This window comes from Brassica rapa, chromosome A09, assembly GCF_000309985.2.
Source record: "Brassica rapa cultivar Chiifu-401-42 chromosome A09, CAAS_Brap_v3.01, whole genome shotgun sequence".
NCBI classification, from domain to species: Eukaryota; Viridiplantae; Streptophyta; class Magnoliopsida; order Brassicales; family Brassicaceae; genus Brassica; species Brassica rapa.
In genome coordinates this window covers 19772535-19790036 of record NC_024803.2, presented here as the reverse complement: position 1 = coordinate 19790036, position 17502 = coordinate 19772535, and the positions used below count along the sequence as shown (strand labels likewise).

Sequence of the window (17502 nt, the reverse complement as noted above, 5' to 3'; positions counted from 1 at the left end):
TCGTACCGATTTAAAGTCCGCGATAGGTTCTCGGCTTATATGACTTGTATGGTATGAACCGAGCATCTTTCCAGAGACAATTTTTAAGCCAACTGGAAGTGCTAGACCAAAATTTCGGATTTTTTTTGTAGCGCGCTTTCGTCCTCGTGTTGGATGTTTGAAGATCAAAAGAGTGATCAAGTTGCGTTTGTTTAAGATGGCTGGCGTGTTCGTCGGGGCCAATCGACGAACGGGGTGTAAGGTTTTTGTGGTCGTGGTCTGACAATTTGTTCGCATCATCTCGAATTTTAACTTGGCGACGTCTCGCAATTGTTTCGAAGACTATACGTATATCTTAAGTGCTGAGGGAGGATTATTTTGCGATTTTGGGCAGGGTGAGGCCGCTGACAAGAGTCTTAACGTTTGCAGATTTTCTAGGTGTGTCCTGAGACTTTTGCGTTAACTAAAGCGTAAGCGTTTTAATTAAAAAGGAGCAGTGCATATTGTAGTAAAATTTCTCGAAATCTCATAAAAATCTCGATTAGAATAACGCGTCTTTTCCTATGTGGGAGTATACGAGAATACGCACCCACTGCCCCCCCCTTTTTTAGAGAGGGGGATAGCTGAACTCGTCTTTCGACGAGCTGCCTACGTACCTATTTCGAGGATCAAGCCATCTCGTAGTTCTGTTTTATGCCGCAAGCGTTTTTACTCGGCGGTTTTCGCCGTGTTGACCGCCTTGATCGTGATGACCGTGGCTGGGTCAGTGCTCTTTTCCGGATGTTCCGGTAGTGTTGTAGTGTCGGCTTCGGACTTGTGTTGAGTTTCGACGTCCGAAGCGTTTGCGTCGGCAGACGATGTTAAATCGTCTTTCCTTGAAGCGTTTTTGGCCGAAGATTGATCTATCTTCGTGCGCTTGCGATTTGCCATCGCAGAAGTCGCGGTTTGCCTTAACTTGTGCTCCGCGAGGAAGCATAGTCGCGACTGTTTCTGACATCCCCAGATAGCTGCGACTCCGTTTGGGGTCGGGAATTTGACACCCAGGTAGTATGTCGATGGAACCGCTTGCATGGCGTTGAGCCATGGGGTTCCCATGATCACGTTGTAGATGGCAGGATGATCGACCACCACGAACTCGACGATTTTCGTGATCTCCTTGGCCATGACTGGCAGCTGGATTTACCTGAGGGTCATCGATACTTCGCCTGAAAAACCCGTGAGCGGTTTCGGAGTTGGAGTTACTTCTCCGAGTTCGATGCTCATCCGATTGAGAGTGTCGCGGAAGATTACATTGACCGTGGTTCCCGTGTCAATGAGTACTCTTCCGACTTCCAGATCTCGTATGACGAGATCTATGACGAGCGGATCGCAGGGAGGTTGATCAATCCCGCCAGCTTCCTCCTTCGTGAAGGTGATTGAGCAATTTTGACCGTCTCGGGGAGGAGACCATGTAGGCCAGTTTGCATTCGACTCTGCCTTCCGCTGATAAGCCTTGATGGCCGAAACCGTATCGTTGCAGTATTGCGATCCTCCGATGATCATATTGACTCTGCGATGATTGTTATCGTTTCCCTTGTTGTCCGGCCTTCTGCCGCGTTTATCCCCGGATTTGTTTCTTTGAGGGGATTTCTCCGCGGGCGGATTTATGTCCATCTTCGGGGGGCGATCGGTCTGGAGGATGAGATCTTTCACGCTAGTCACTTCCGAGAGCTCTCCAGCTAGTAGCTTTGTGGCCAGCCTTGCTCCCAAGACTTTGCAGTTAGTCGTGGAGTGTCCTCGGGACTGGTGGAACTCGCAGAAGGTGTTTTCGTCATATCGTTGATTGCGAGTCCACGTGTTACCTGTGGTTCGGCCTTGGTCTGAACTGATCGCGTAATTATGCGCTCCTTGCAGACTTCCCCCTCGTGATTGACATACTTGTCGTTACGAGAGTTCTTCTTCTTCGTTTTCGGATCCACGTCTTTCGAGGATGGTCTTGTCGACTTTTTTTTTTTTGCGACAAGACTTTCGTTTCTTCCTCGATTATGATGGAGTACGTTGCCTTGTGGAGGGCGTCCCGGATCATCTGCGGTTTGTCGAGGGTTATCCATTTTCTGAATTTCGACTTGTACGAGAGCGTTTTTCTGAGCGCGTCAATGGCCACCTTGTCGCTTATCCCGCCGACCCTGGACATTACCAGCCTGAATCGGCTGATGAACTCGCGGAGGGGTTCGTCCTCTCTCTGGGACAGACTCCAGAGATCGACATCGGAAGTTTCTTTGTCTATGAACATAGAATATTGTTTGAGAAATTCTGATGCGAGCTGTCGGAAACTCCCGATAGAGTTTCGCTTAAGGCGTGCGAACCATTCAAGGACTGCTCCTTCCAGACTCTTGACGAACTGGCCGCAATAGCTGGTGTCTTTTTCGCCGTCCTTTAGTCTCGCTCTTCCCATCGTAATGTGGAAAGCCTGAAGGTGCACCTTCGGATCGGTCATACCATCATATTTTGGTACTTTGATTTTTCCCGGATCGGATACCCTCATATCTGAGATGCGAGTGGTGAAGGGGGTCTTCCGAGCCCCTTCCAGTAGCGTGTCGATCTCGGGGGCAGAGCTGGTAGCGTGATGGATTTGGGATTTTACGGCTCTTACTTCTGCTGCAGTCTTGGTGATATAGTCGCGAAGATCGCGGATATCCGATGTCTCGCCAGCAGATTTCCGAGCCTGTCGGTGTTTACTGCGAGTGAGCTCGGTTTGCTTTTCAGCCAGCTCTTCTTGTTCTTTCCAATAGAGGATTTCCTCCTCTTCTGTCATTGGTTTGTCGAACGGAGAGTTTTCCCGAGCAGATCGGCTTCTGGTCCTTCTTGGATGTCTGTCGACGTCCTCATCACTATCGTTGGAGACATCGCTAGGATCCAGGTCGACGTGCTCGACTTCGTTATCCTCTGAATCCTTCGCGGGAGGCGGAGGACTTTCAGGATTCCCCTTTTCGGTGGGAGATTTTTCGCTAGGGTTTTGACCCGAAGGTCGTTCCCGCACGGCTCCAGGCCTATCGAGTGGGGTGGTGAAGTCGAGTCTTTTCCTGCGGACTTAAGTTGTTCTGCGGGGACGGATCGTTCGGGTCCTTGCCGTTAAGGTTTCAACCTGTTTTGTCAAGGTGCTCACGAGCCTGTCCTGTTCTTCCGACCTTTTTTTGTAGGTGGCGAACATCTTTTCAAACTCCTCGAGCGCCGCGGCGTTGGCTGGTGCTTTGGCCGCGGATACGTCCGCTGCTGGAAGAGGAGTCTGCATGTTATCCGCGTCGTCAGTTGACATGTCTGGTTGAGCGTGATGTGGTTGAGAGTTAGATTGATCCGTACCCCCCCCCCTCCTTTTTGCGCCAAACTGTGGAAACCAAAATTCGCACTGTCGATTTCCGTCTAAATTAGGAAACTAGGAAAACCCTAATTCTCCAGAGGTTCTGGAGATCTGTTAATACCACACGCTAAGCAATCAGAACACGATATATCAATGACAAGTATAGAAATCGTAAGAAGAGAGCAAAATAGATCTTATTCCAAATCTGTGTTTGAGCGTTACAACAAGATATAAGCCTGGGCTCGAGAGCTGTCGGCGAGATTCCTAGTTCTAGCAACCCTAAGACGGCTAAACCTAATTGAATCGCAGCTCAAAATAACAAAAACGGAAATATGCCTAAATCGCTCTAAGTGCTAAGTTTTCTCTGAAAAAGTCTCTCTCCCATGCCTCTCGCCTAGGACTCCTTATATACTTGCCCCTAGGTCGGTTTACGCTTTTCCTCTTCTGCCCTTAAGCCGTCATAGCATAAAAATGGAGATATTCCATTTTTTCCGATCTTCGTAATTGTTTTCAAAATTTCGTATTTATCCATGGAAACTTGACATTTATCTTTCCTTGCGAACCAAGCGTAAACCGTCATGCGGCTTACGGGCTGTTGGTTAAGAAATCGTAAATTGGGCCTCGAGTCATGTCTTAGGTCCCTTTGGGCCGTCTTCTAACTCGAAGCGTTTATTACGGCTTCTTTCGATAAAGAACAAACTTTCCATGGTTTTTACCGCAAGGTTTGATTGATGACTTAGAATGGCGGAAAACATGAAATGGGTTTGCTACGGTCTTCGGGAGATAGCATCGAAGGATAGACAAGAATGCATGGACTAGTGTCGTATCGATGTTTCGGAAGAGCTCAGTCGCTACGTAGCGACCGAAGGCACGAGCTCGGTCGCTACGTAGCGACCAGACAGCGTGCATGTGCGGTAGTAGCGTAATGACCGAGCTTGGTTTGTCCGTGTTCCGATCGTCATACTCGAACCTATCCGTAGTTGGTTTGGGTATGTTTCCGATAGCTTATGTTTGATCTAAATAGAATTCGAACGAAGCTTTATCTTGGGAACATACGTTGTGACGTTTTCTTGACCGAGCACGATTTGTTGCGGAAAGACACACTTGCATTTTGCAGAGATTTGGACGTTGACTTCGTCGTAACCGTTTTTGACCCCAACATGTAGCCTGAATGATATCCCAAAAACACACACGCTTTAGAACGAGGCTGAAATTTGTTTCTATCTTAGGTGAAGTTGAGCAATAAGCGAGGCAACCAAACACCTTTAAACCATCATAATCAACTTTCTTCAGAGTATAAACCTGATATGGAGATTTTTCTTTAAGAAGAGGAGTAAGAAGTCTGTTGATGGTAAACACTGCAGTGAGAATGTAATCACCCCAAAACTCTAGAGGAATGTGAGATTGGAACATCAGAGCACGTGCAACATTAAATATGTGCTGATGTTTCCTTTCCATTCTTGAGTTTTGTTCTGGAGTCTCTGGACAAGAATGATAAGCCTCAATACCTTTCTTCTTATATAGATCAACAAACTTCAATTCAGGAGCATTATCTGATCTTACTGCCTTGACAATAGCCTTGTATTGTGTTTCAACCATATGAATGAACTCGGGAAACACTGTTAAGACCTCATCCTTAGTGAAAATAAGATAAACCCAAGTCACACGTGTATGATCGTCGACAATAGTCAGAAAATATATGAAACCCTCAACTGTAGACACAAAAAACGGTCCCCATATGTCTATGTGTAAGTGATATCACTCAAATTATCCTAAAAAATGATTTACACTCTAAAATAAGAGGTTCAATTGTAGTACTTAGGGATCGAATACACAAGGAGCTAGGGTACACAATAGATCCTAATCAACAGTGATTAAGCTAGGTAAATTATGAAAACAGTAAACAACAAGCAAGGCGAACAAGGCAGTTGTTCAGTTTGATTAGTTTGAGGTTTGTAAACAGGTATTAGAAATCACTAGATCTAGGGTTTATATTCAGGTAATTATGATTATAGAGGTATAGAATACTTCGGTTGTCAATCCTAGAACTCGACTTCTACTGTAAAGATACCCAACTTTCGCATGTGATTCTTTTGTTTTGACTAAGTCCAATATCTCAGTTGTCGCTTGTTGATACGGATCGAACGTCGATCGATGTTTAGGTAAGAACGTCGATCGATGTTCACTTAGACATGCCTTAACGAGTTGATCGATAGGTTCGGTAATATTGTCTAAATCAGTTTTCGCTTGTTTCTAGCAATACTAGCTGAAAGGAATTAATCCTGGTGCAAAACCTACCGTTGTAGTTGTCCGCAATCCTAACTAAGTTCAAGGTTCTAGTTAGCTACTATAGAACACAAGCATTAATCACAATTCTGTGAATGATATTTATCACCTTAGAAATTCTATATTTTGGGTTAATCCCTCATAACCTATTTGAACCCTAAATCTAACAGATGAATTACTCAGACATAGCAAAGCAATTCATAAACATAAACTGAAAAATGCATAAATAGAATAGAGTTAGAAATAGTGGAGTTCCAATACATATCTCTGAAGAAGTCTTGGATCTTTTCTCCAAATCTACTAAAAACCCTAAGTATTGTTTGCAATAAAAAATAGAAAATATGAAAGCGTGTGTTGCCTAGAACAATTAAAGAGGACATAAATATTAGGTTAAAATAGGCTAGGGATACTTCTATAAATGTGTTGTGACTGGGATTTAAGTCGGCTGAAAACCTAGACGGGTCTCGTGCGCTTCGCTGTCGATCGATGGCACATGATGTGCATCTATCGATATTTATCTCTGATTGTCGACCTTCGGACTGGTTTGATGGTCAGCTATGGGTTTCTTCTTATTTTATCTCCAAAATGTACCAAAATAACCACTTTCCTCCAAAACACTCCTGAACCTGTAAATATGCTAAAAAGACTCCAAAACATAATTTATAGTTCCTAAAATACCTATATACCATGGCTAAAAATAGGTAAAATCTATGGTATATCAACTCCTCCACACTATCCTTTTGCTTGTCCTCAAGCAAAACAAAGAGTAGTCTTTATGAAAGAGGTTTGAAAACGGCAGAGACTCACATAATTTAAGAACTCACCATCATCACGTCTACAATGTTGCAAGTCACATCAAATCAATTCGAACTTTAGAGGTATTCTATATACCATATCATAGCTTAGCAACCAAATCCATCTAACCAGCAACTTAGCTAATAATGTCTAACTAACCCATCTACTGACCTCTTTTATTACATATATAAAAGTGTAGGCTTTACCTTGGGAGTATCGATCAAAAGACACATGGACTCTTAATCAAGCAAGTTTCTGAACATACATGTAGTCTTATCTGATCCATTTCTTCCCTCTTTTTCTCTTCCTGAATATCAATTCCAATGAACAATGATGCTGATACAGTCCATCTTATTCATCTTCTTTTCGATTTTTCTTTCTTTTTTTTTCTCTTTTTTTTTATTTCTTGGCAAAGTGTAGGCGAATAATGGAGGTAACAGGAGACACTCCTATCCCTCGCTTCCAACGATGTGTGATCATTCCATTATAGTGGAATAATGGGGTCACATGAGACACTCCTACCCCTCTAAACTGTAGGAAATAATTTCAATCTTTTATTCTTATGAATGCCGAAGAGAGAGAGAGAAGGGAATCAGAAACACAAAGCTTTTTACCTTCCAGACTTGCAGGAGGAATCCGATCTAATGTATACCAAGCCCCAAGAAAAGCAGATTAAGCTCAGTTAGGTTTGAGGTCAGCTTTGGTTCCTTCAAACATTCTCAGCAAGTATGGAGATTTGGCAGGTGATCCACTTTAGTATCTCTAATACACTATGCAGTTAATAAATCTAAGAGTGGTGCTAGAGAGTTGTTAGATATTAAGTGAAATTGAAAAAGTTCATTGTCCATTTCTTGACTCAATAAAAAACTTTTTGAATTTTTTTTATAAAACTCATAAATAAACTAAATATTAGTAAGCCTCCTCCCGGACTTAAATACACTGTCCCCAGTGTATATCTAGTCGAAGTTTGGTGATAACATAAATCATAAGTACACAATTTAACAAGGAAAAACGATATACCTGGCCGCCGATGTTGATGTCGATCGACACAATTAAGTGTCCGTTGATCGTTGCTGGTGTGGTACTGTCGATCGATGTCGACCTTTTCTCATCGGTCCATAGGCTGAGCAATCGTCTCCTCGGATATCTTTTAATTTGTTTTTTTTTGACCTGCAATAAATTAAATGCAAAAATCAGTAATAAATTCAAAATAAAACTATGTAAAACTTACCTAATAGTGGGTTGTCTCCCACTAAGCGTTTTGTTATAGTCATTTAGCTTGACTTTTGAAGGTTGGTTGACTAGTATGGAGGGGACTGACTACTTGCTGAAAAACAAGTGCTACATCTTCTTTGCTCATATGAAACCAGGTACCAACGAAGCCTCTTATGGCTTCATCTCCTCTGGTCCACTGGTTTTTCAGTATCTCCTTATCAACCTCATTGACATGCATCCTGTACTGAAGGTTTCCAATACAGCCTTGCTGCATTCTAAGTCTGGCATGAGTTGTTTTCTCGACGTCCTCAAATCTCTGGGAAAAATCCTCCTTCATCAAGTCTTGAGAAAATTTAATCTCATCAAGCTTGTCTTCTAATAGCTTCACTGTTACCAGCCTTCCTCGTAAAGATGCATGACTATTATCGATCGATGGTTGTGTGTAACCGTTGATCGATGCTTCTGATCGGATCGCATTTTGTTTCCGAATCACGTCTATCTCCTCTTTCAGCTCATCCATGCGTACAATTAGTTTGTCAATGCTGTTGTTGATCGGGTAGTAGACATCATCAAGCCTCCTGTAGGAGTCATCCAGTGAAATCTCCTAGGCTTTATAGGTCACATGTACCATGTCATCAATCTCTGCTCTGTTATAAGTGTCTGGTGATATCACTCAAATTACCTTAAGGAGTGATTTATACTCTCTCAAATAAGAGGTCGAGTTGTAGCACTGAGGGATCGAATTCCCAGGGACTAGGGCACACAAAATATCTAATAGTTATATGGTTAAGCTAGGCTAATAGATTATAAAGCTGTAAATATAGTATACTTGGATGGGCGAACAAGGTAGTTGTTCTTATGGGACTTAGAGTTGTTTGATGGAAGGATGGTTTCTAGATCTAGGGTTTCTATTCAGGTAATCAGGATTATAATGATACAGAGACTAATTGTTGTATGCAAGATATTAAAGAGCTCAACACTTATAAGAACAAATCGATCAGCATTCGCTTTCTAGATTCGTCTATTGACTATATCTAATGATCTCAACAATCGATTTTTGATCAATTAGAAAGTGTCGATCGATGATTTTAGAGGAATATCGATCGAAACACCTTTCACGACGTCGATCGATTATTCTATTGAAATATTGATCGACACCTTTCTAGCAAGCTTTGCGCGCGGGTTTATAAAGTACTCACTAGGGTTGTAGATTAGTTGCATCTCACGGCTCTTGAGGCCGTGTTTCTTGTCAGCGAGGTAAGCACTATTCCCACTCTAGCTCCTCTGACGTTGCTTGATCCATCAACGTGCATGACCCATTCTCCCTCTTCCTTGGTTTCGCTTCAGAGGCATACTTCTTGTTCAAGAGCCGGGAGCAAGGTCGGGTAGAACTTGGCCACAAAGTCTGCTAGGACCTGTGACTTTATAGATGTGGCTGGTCGAAAGATTACGTCGTACTCCCCTAGTTCCACAGCCCATTTAGCTAGGCGTCCGGAGACTTCGGGTTTGTGGAGAACCAACTTTATAGGGAAGGAGGTGACAACCACAATTGGGTGGGCCTGGAAGTAGGGTCGCAGCTTACGAGCGTGACTATCAGGGCTAGGGCCAGCTTCTCCAGATGGCTGTAGCGGGTTTCCGCATCCAGGAGAGCCTTATTTACATAGTAGATTGGTAGCTGCTTGCTTCCCTCCTCGCGTATTAGGACGGCGCTTATGGCGTGCTTCGAGACTGCTAGATACAACAGCATGACCTCGTCGAGCAGTGGCTTGGATAGGAGAGGAGGAGTGGTGAGATACTCCTTAAGCTCATGGAGAGCGGATTCACACTCTTCCGTCCACTGGAAGTCCTTTGGGGTTTTTGAGGGTTCCAAAGAAGGCATGAGATTTTTCGGAGATTCTAGAGATGAATCTATTCAATGCCGCCATTCTTCCTGTTAGCCTTTGAACCGCCTTGACGTTCTTCAGGGAAGGGATCAAATGAATGGCTCTGATTAGCTCTGGGTTGGCCTCAATGCCCCGGTGGGTTACAATGTACCCGAGGAACTTGCCGGATCTGACCTGGAATGAGAATTTGGCTGTTTGAGTTTCATGTTGTGCTTCCTGAGAGTGGAGAAGGCTTGTTGCAGGTGGGATATGTGGTCTTCAGCCTCTAGGGACTTGACCAGCATGTCATCGATGTAGACCTCCATGGTTCGCCCTATCTGCTCTGCAAACATCATTTTCACCACTCGCTGGTAGGTTGATCCCGCGTTTTTCAAGCCAAAGGGCATAACCTTGTAGCAATAGATCCGTCTGGACGTCATGAAGGATGGTTTCTCCTGGTCTTCTGGATGGATAAGTATTTAATTATAGCCGGAGAAAAACGTCCATGAAGCTCATCAGCTGATGCCCCGCGGTGGCGTCGACCAGCTTGTCGATATGAGGTAGAGGGAAGGGGTCCTTTGGACATGACTTGTTGAGGTCCATGAAGTCTATGCATACTCTCCACTTCCCGTTCTTTTTCTTGACTATGACAACGTTGGCTAGCTGATATACCTTGGATTTGACCCATTTTTATCCATGGTATATAAGTATTTTACTATATATATATCTATGTTTTCTACTCTTCTAGGTATGTTTTAAGGTTCAGGTGCATTTCGGAGTAAAGCTATGATTTTGGAGCATTTTGGAGCTTAAAGGACATTTCACCCGAGCTGACCACTTAGAGGTCGACGAGAGGAAGAACAATCGATCTATGCACATCAGTGCTGACGATCGATATCAGGAAATGCCTCGACAGATGAAGATTAATATCGATCGATGTACACAAGTACCATCGATCGATGTCGAGACACCAGACGCGACATTTTGGATTCAGCAGACTTAAAAACCAAGGCCAAGCCAAATTACCAAAACGCCCTGACGAGTTTTTAGCCTAGTAGAATATATACTGCCTAAGTGTTTTGACAGCAGGAGAGCTTTTTCTAGACCTAGTTTTCTTACAAGTTTCATTGGGGAGAGAAGATCACTTGTGATTGGAACTCCTTGTTTTCATTTCTTTTCATCTATACTATGAGTTTCTATTCCTTTATTGTTATGAATTGCTTTGCTATGTCTGAGTAGTTCAACTGTTAGATCCAGGGTTCAGATAGGTTTGTGGGATTAGCCCCAAACTATAGATCTGCCTTGTTGTGATATTCATGATAGATTTGTATTCATTGCTTGTTTTAGCCTTGCTAACTAGAACTTGATCATAGGATTGCATACTCAAGCACCCTTGTTATCCCATCCTGACATCTATCTATCATATTAGGACTGCTAGACAGGGCTAATCGCCAATTTAGCATCTTAGTAGGGCATTTCATACTCGCGCATAGGCCTGGCTAGAACCCGTCGATCGATGTCCTCAACTGACTATCGATCGACGTTGGCAAAGGTGTATCGGTCGATGTCTTAATAGACCATCGATCGACACTCTCTCGTTGTCTGCATACTAACCGTTGAGACACGAGATCTAGTCTATTAACCAGTGGTACATGCGACAGCTGATCACTGAGTCAAGCGAATGAGCTCTAATATATCATGCATGCAACAGTTAGGCATCTATAGGTACTACATCTGAATCTCTTTTGATGAGAGTAACACTCGTTAGGGTAATTTGAGTGGTATCAAATTTAGTACCGTTGCCGGGGAGCTTTGATCGCCATTAGATTTAGTTTTATTGATTCTTATTCTTTTTTCTACCCCCTTTCTAATAATCTTTTTCTTGTCTTTTCAGGTGCATGCCCAGCGGTACCAGAAGAAACAAGGAGAAAGACTTGCTGTTCTCAGACGATCCTGCTCATTTGGAATGCACCATCCGTAGAGGTCAACGTTCCACATCGCTCGACGCAACAACTTCACCGTCTATCGATACGCACAACCAACCGTCGACCGACACCAGACCATCATCGTCGATCGATCCTGATCGTTCGACAACGATCGATACTACACCGCGTACGTCGATCGATACCGTGTCGTCAAAAATGGTAAACATTATTATTCTAACTCAGGACGAGAACGGAAACCTGTATGACCAGGCCGGTCATCTGCGTAATGCAACATGTCTGAAAATAGATGCTCAGGGAACTATAATCCCTGATGCTGATGCTACAGGAGCTGCTCAACCTGTAGACGAGGACGCTCGATCGAAACCACTGGCCGACTACAATCCCCCAGATGAGTACTATTCCAACAGATAAGCTACTCGACTTCCGGAGATCCAGAAGCAGAATTTCGAGCTGAAGCCTCAATACTACACTCTCGTGTCGCAGATACCCTACTCTGGGTTACCGCACGAGCATCCTATGGACCATTTGGAACGGTTCGAGGATCTAATCACTGCTATTCGGATGGAAGGAGTCCCCAAAGATTACCTGCTGTGCAAGCTCTTCAGATACACGCTGAATGGAGAAGCGATGCACTGGCTTAGGCAGCAACCCACAGGATCTTTAACATCCTGGAGCGATATCAAGAATGCTTTCTTACGAAACTTCTTCGATGAGGCGCGCGCTGAAGAACTTCGGAACAAAATTTCCACATTCTCGCAGAAGGTTGGAGAGTCTTTCAAAGATGCGTGGATTAGATTTAGGTTCTTCCAGCGAGACTGTCCACACCACAGATTTAACGAAGTGCAGCTGCTAAGCACTTTCTTCCGAGGTCTCGCCTTACAGTATCAAATAGCCCTTGATACGGCGAGTGAAGGAAACTTCACTACTCGGAATATGTTAGAAGCTGTGAGACTTATCGAAAACCTTGCTAACAGCAGCAGCACCAAAAACACTGACTTTGAACGGACGAAGTCTGTAGCCTCTATCGGGAAGGAACAGATGGACGAAGTAAGAGCTAAGTTAGATGTGGTGCACGAGCTTCTTAAGAAGCAAGTCTGTTCAGCTGAAGGAGTAGTAGCAGATACGGAAGGAGAAGAAAATGTGAACTACATCGGAGGTACCGGATTCCAGAAATTTGCAAACCAGGGCGGAAACAGAAACTTCTTTGGAAATGGCCAAAGAAGTAACCAAAGTTTACAATTTCAAAAACCCTTCAACAACAACAAAGTCTACTCGAACTCTTACAACCAAAATCCACCACCCCAGACTCAGGAAAGCAAGATCGAAGAAATGCTTGATCGAGTACTGTTGGGACAACAACAAATCACCGTGGATTTCAACAGTAAAATAGACTCCGCCTACAACAATCTGAACACCAAAATCGAGACCTTAGGGACTCAGGTGAGAAAACTTGAAACCCAAGTAATTCAGACGGGCGAGACTATAAAGAGGCAAGAAGCTTTCGCTAGAGAGGCAGGAGCCGACAAAGGGAAACACCACGTAAATGCCATCATAGATGATGATTTCTGGCAAGTGGTGAGAAATGAAAAGCTTGAGGAAGGAGACTTCAAAATCGAAAGCTCCATGAGTCTCGGCGGATCCCAATGGTGTCGACCGATGTCGATGAACTCGCATCGATCGACAGACCATGATGAAGATCGATGGACGGATTACTCCAGTCATCGATCGACGTCGTCTGCCAAATCGACTGAGTGCAATTCGGTTCGAATTCTAACTCATGAAGAATTCGCAGCTAAGCATCCTCACCCACCCTCTCCTTTCTATGATAAAATCGATCGATCGGTTGAGCCAACCATCGATCGACAGAGTGAGTCCGACGTCGATAATCACAACACACCTCCCATCAATCGACAGGCACCTATGACATACCGAGTGCGGTTACCCTCAATAGATAATGATTACACCAACGCACTCAGACCACCACAAAACCCATTAGCTAACCCACCCGAACCAAAACCCAACCCTTTAAATAGTTCACCTGAATCAGTTCAAGAAGAACAAGAAGCTGGAGGGAGAAGGTTAAGGAAAAGAAAGGAGAAGATTCCTAAAAACCTTAAGCAGGAAGCTAACGATAAGGAGATGGATGGTTTCACTAAAAGAGTCCTCAGAATCCCAATCGAAAAACCTTTTGATGATGCTTACTTCACACACCGGTTGTGAATGTTCTTCAGAGAAACAAAGGTAACTGAGGAGGACATTAGGAGATTGTTTCATCAAGTCAGAGAGTAGATGAAACACAGGATCACATTGACGAAGAAGAGTGATCCTGGGAAGTTTGCAATACCATGCGTAGTCAAGGGTGTTGAATTTCCCCATTCAATGTGTGACCCAGGAGCATCAGTTAGTATCCTCCCTAGGATCATTGCAGACCAGCTTGGTTTGACCATCAAACCTACAACGGAATCTTTCACCTTCGTGGATCTTTCAGAGAAACGATCAAGAGGAATCATAAGAGATCTGGAGGTACAGATTGGTAATGCCCTTGTCCCTGTAGATTTTCATGTCCTAGACATCGAGCTTAACTGGAACTCTTCACTTCTGCTTGGACGATCTTTCCTAGCTACAGTAGGAGCCGTATGTGACATGAACAAAAACAAATTGTGTCTAACGCTCATAGACCCAAACATCCACTACGACCCCATCCGACCTAAGAGAAAGGTCATTAATTCTGTGGATTACGGGAAAGAACTTGGCTTCATTGGCGCATGCCATTGTGGAGCAGAGTATGAATCGGAGTACAAAACAGAGTACTCGGAATCGATCGACACCCCAACCTTTCCATCGATCGATTCCAATGAGTCAACGGTGACCGATGACCGCAACAACACGTCACTCGACGTAATGCACCCAGTTGACCATTTCGCTTCAGCTAATCATTGTTACCAACACTTTACCTTCCAACCTCCAAGCAAGAGAGGACATGATGATTATTCCATAGGCAGTTGGGCAGACAGTGGTTTCCATGAAAGTTTTGCAGTTGACACTGTAATTACTTCACCTAGTGAGGGACATACAGAGGAACACGATGAGGATTATTGGAAAGAACGTGCAATAGAAATGTCTTTGCAGGATGAAAGACTTGAAACACCTAAGTTCACAAACACGTTTCCAACATAGTTCGATGCTGTGCACTCCACATCGGTCGATACCCACCCTCGTCCAGCAAAACAACCGCTCACATCGATCGACACACGTAATGGAACATCGATCGATATTCGCGCCGCAACGAAAATTCAGGAGCAGGAGAATATTCCCTCCCCAACTAGGTTTATAGATACCTATATAAATCGTTTTGCACCCCCGAAACCACCTACACACATCAGAGCAAACACACAAGCAAAAAGATGAACACTCTTCCTTCTACATCAACAGAAAAATCCATGAAGAGGAATCATCTCAAGAACACAAGTTCTGCAGAAATTACTCTGCCATCGATCGATGCAACTGTATCTACATCGATCGATACTACTCTAAACCCTAATCTTTCTATTTCTAAATTAAATGAAAATGTAAACATTGATTACGGTTTTCTAACACCTCATGAATTTAGTATTTTCAGGGACCCAGATGGAAACGCACGTGCAATGGATGGAAGGATTTTACAAGTGTCTAGAGAGGACATAGTAGACATCCTTCAAGTAGCCAATGGACCCGACAACCTATTCTCACAGCAACGTGGCACTCCAGACGTCATTCAAACAGATCCTAACAACCACGTAGGAGTCGCCACAACAGAGATCAATCCAGATCTATCACGCCAACCAAATGGGCAAGCATCAATCGACGGTACATTGGAGACATCGATCGACAGGGTAACACCAACGTCGATCGATAGAGATGAATCGACGTCGATCGACAGACGGTATGAATGTGGGAACCGCGCTTTTGACATGTACGGAGCCAGAATGTTCACTTGGGAACAAAGGGACGAGTATGGAGTCTACAGAGATGAGTGTGGACACGCACGAGGCGTAGCTGGTGAGATGATACCTGTCACAAAGGACGACATCAGAAAATTACTGGAAAGAGCATCTCTTTTTGAAGAGAGACACATCTGTCTTCCAGAACATGCCACTTCCTTCACACTCACAAGACTGGCACCAGAACTCTACACCAAAGATGAAATCGATGAGATGGTGTTTGGTATTTGTGGAGCTCAGGAGAAACTGGGAGAGGAGCTCAAAACATTGGTAGAAGATACACATCAGCCTTTGGATAGAGGCTACAATGAGCTTTTCAGAAGTATGGCAGAAATGAGAACAGAAATTGAGAGTTTACGTCAGCAACTTGAGAAGGAAGCTACGACCTCGACATCGATCAACGCACCACATGCAACATCAATAGACGTCAGTCTTCCTACAGCTCAGATCCCTGCAGAACCGCAATGTTCAACACAACAAAGGGATGAATGGGAAGTCTCATACATCGACACGAGGATAAACGACGTTTATTGCCCTCTCAACAACAACGTGGACTGGCTAAGCACTAAAATCGAGCTACTACAGCAAGATCTGGACACCATTCGCAATAAGGACCAACAACCAGCCACATCGATCGACATGTGTACCTTCACATTGCTCGACGCTAAAGTCTCAGCCATGAATGAGAGGCTGAGGACTTACGAGGATATGCATGACCGCTTTATATCACCAGTCATGACATATTTAAACAGATTGTCTAGTGAATTACTTCATGCCCAAAAGGATATTGAGAACATTACTAATCAAAGGCTTTTGCAGGCAAAATCAGCATCGATCGACAGGCTACGAGGACCTTGGATCGATGGCAAGAAACCTGTGGAGTTACTTCCTTACACAGCAGCAGAGGTTGACAAGATCACATCCAAGATCTACACTGCTCTAGACACCATGGAGGAACGACTTGACAAACGCTGCGATGACATCTACTTTCCATTCGACAACAAAATCAGTGGACTAGACAGCCACGCATAATGGCTACAGAAAGAAGTCAAAGCCATTCAGAGGCAACTCGCAGCTCAACACCAGATATCAGCATCGATCGACAGGACACGAGCGAAATCGACCAACGAACACATAATCGCATCGATCGACGCCGAGTCTACACCAATCGGCGAGCGGCTGATACACAAGACAGTAGAGTCAATGCAAAAGGAACTGACAGAACTTTCAGCATACGCCTATGACAACTTAGGCTGGCACAAGGTCAGCATTGACAACGTTCAACAAAGGCTACAGAACATCTCCAATGTACTTGAGAAGATGGATGACAAATGGACAAGAAATGATGAGGCCACAAGAAGTTTCATTGCATCTTGGTCCAGAATGCGCAGAGATGACGTGGATGCTTGCTTTCCAACAAGCAGCTGTTTCTCCACCCATTAGCCAATCACTACCACAGTCAAGCTAAATGACTATAACCAAGCGCTGAGTGGGAGGCAACCCAATATTAGGTATTTTATTTTGGTTTTATTAGCTAGCATTTATTTACTTTCGTTTTATTTCTTTCAGATTTAGGAGACCCAAGTAGGAGGACCTGAATATCGACCGACGACGAGATGTCGAAATCGCTCGACATAGACAACCACACGACGATCGATGTAACACTTTCACATCGATCGATATCTAATCCGGTCAGATGTATCTTCCTTACTTGTTACATTTCGTACATCATGAACTATTCATCAGAACTCCGGCTGAGTTACACTGGGACAGTGTAATTTAAGTCTGGGGGGAGATTTACTGATATAATTTATTTTATTCTTATGTAAAAAGGAATTTTAATAAATTATGCTTAGCTATTGAAAATAAGGACTATAATCTTTTATTGATTTACACATGAATATATAACCAATCTTTAGCACCATTTTATATTTACTGATTGCAGATAGCACTAAAGATGCTAAAGCGGATCAACCTATCACCTACACACTTGCCTTGAACCGTATGAAGTAACCAAAGCTGATTTCCAACACTAAACCTGACATAACCTCTTGTCTTGGGGCTTGGTATACATGGGATCAGATTCTTCAGACAGGTCTGGA

General features: G+C 43.8%; 1 non-coding gene across 1 annotated transcript; it reads right to left on the bottom strand.

Annotated features, from left to right (window-relative positions):
• Positions 1 to 12146: 12146 nt before the first annotated feature.
• Positions 12147 to 12253, bottom strand: LOC117128712. The gene has a single exon (XR_004452106.1). It is a non-coding gene; the product is annotated as a small nucleolar RNA R71 (small nucleolar RNA).
• Positions 12254 to 17502: the final 5249 nt, after the last annotated feature.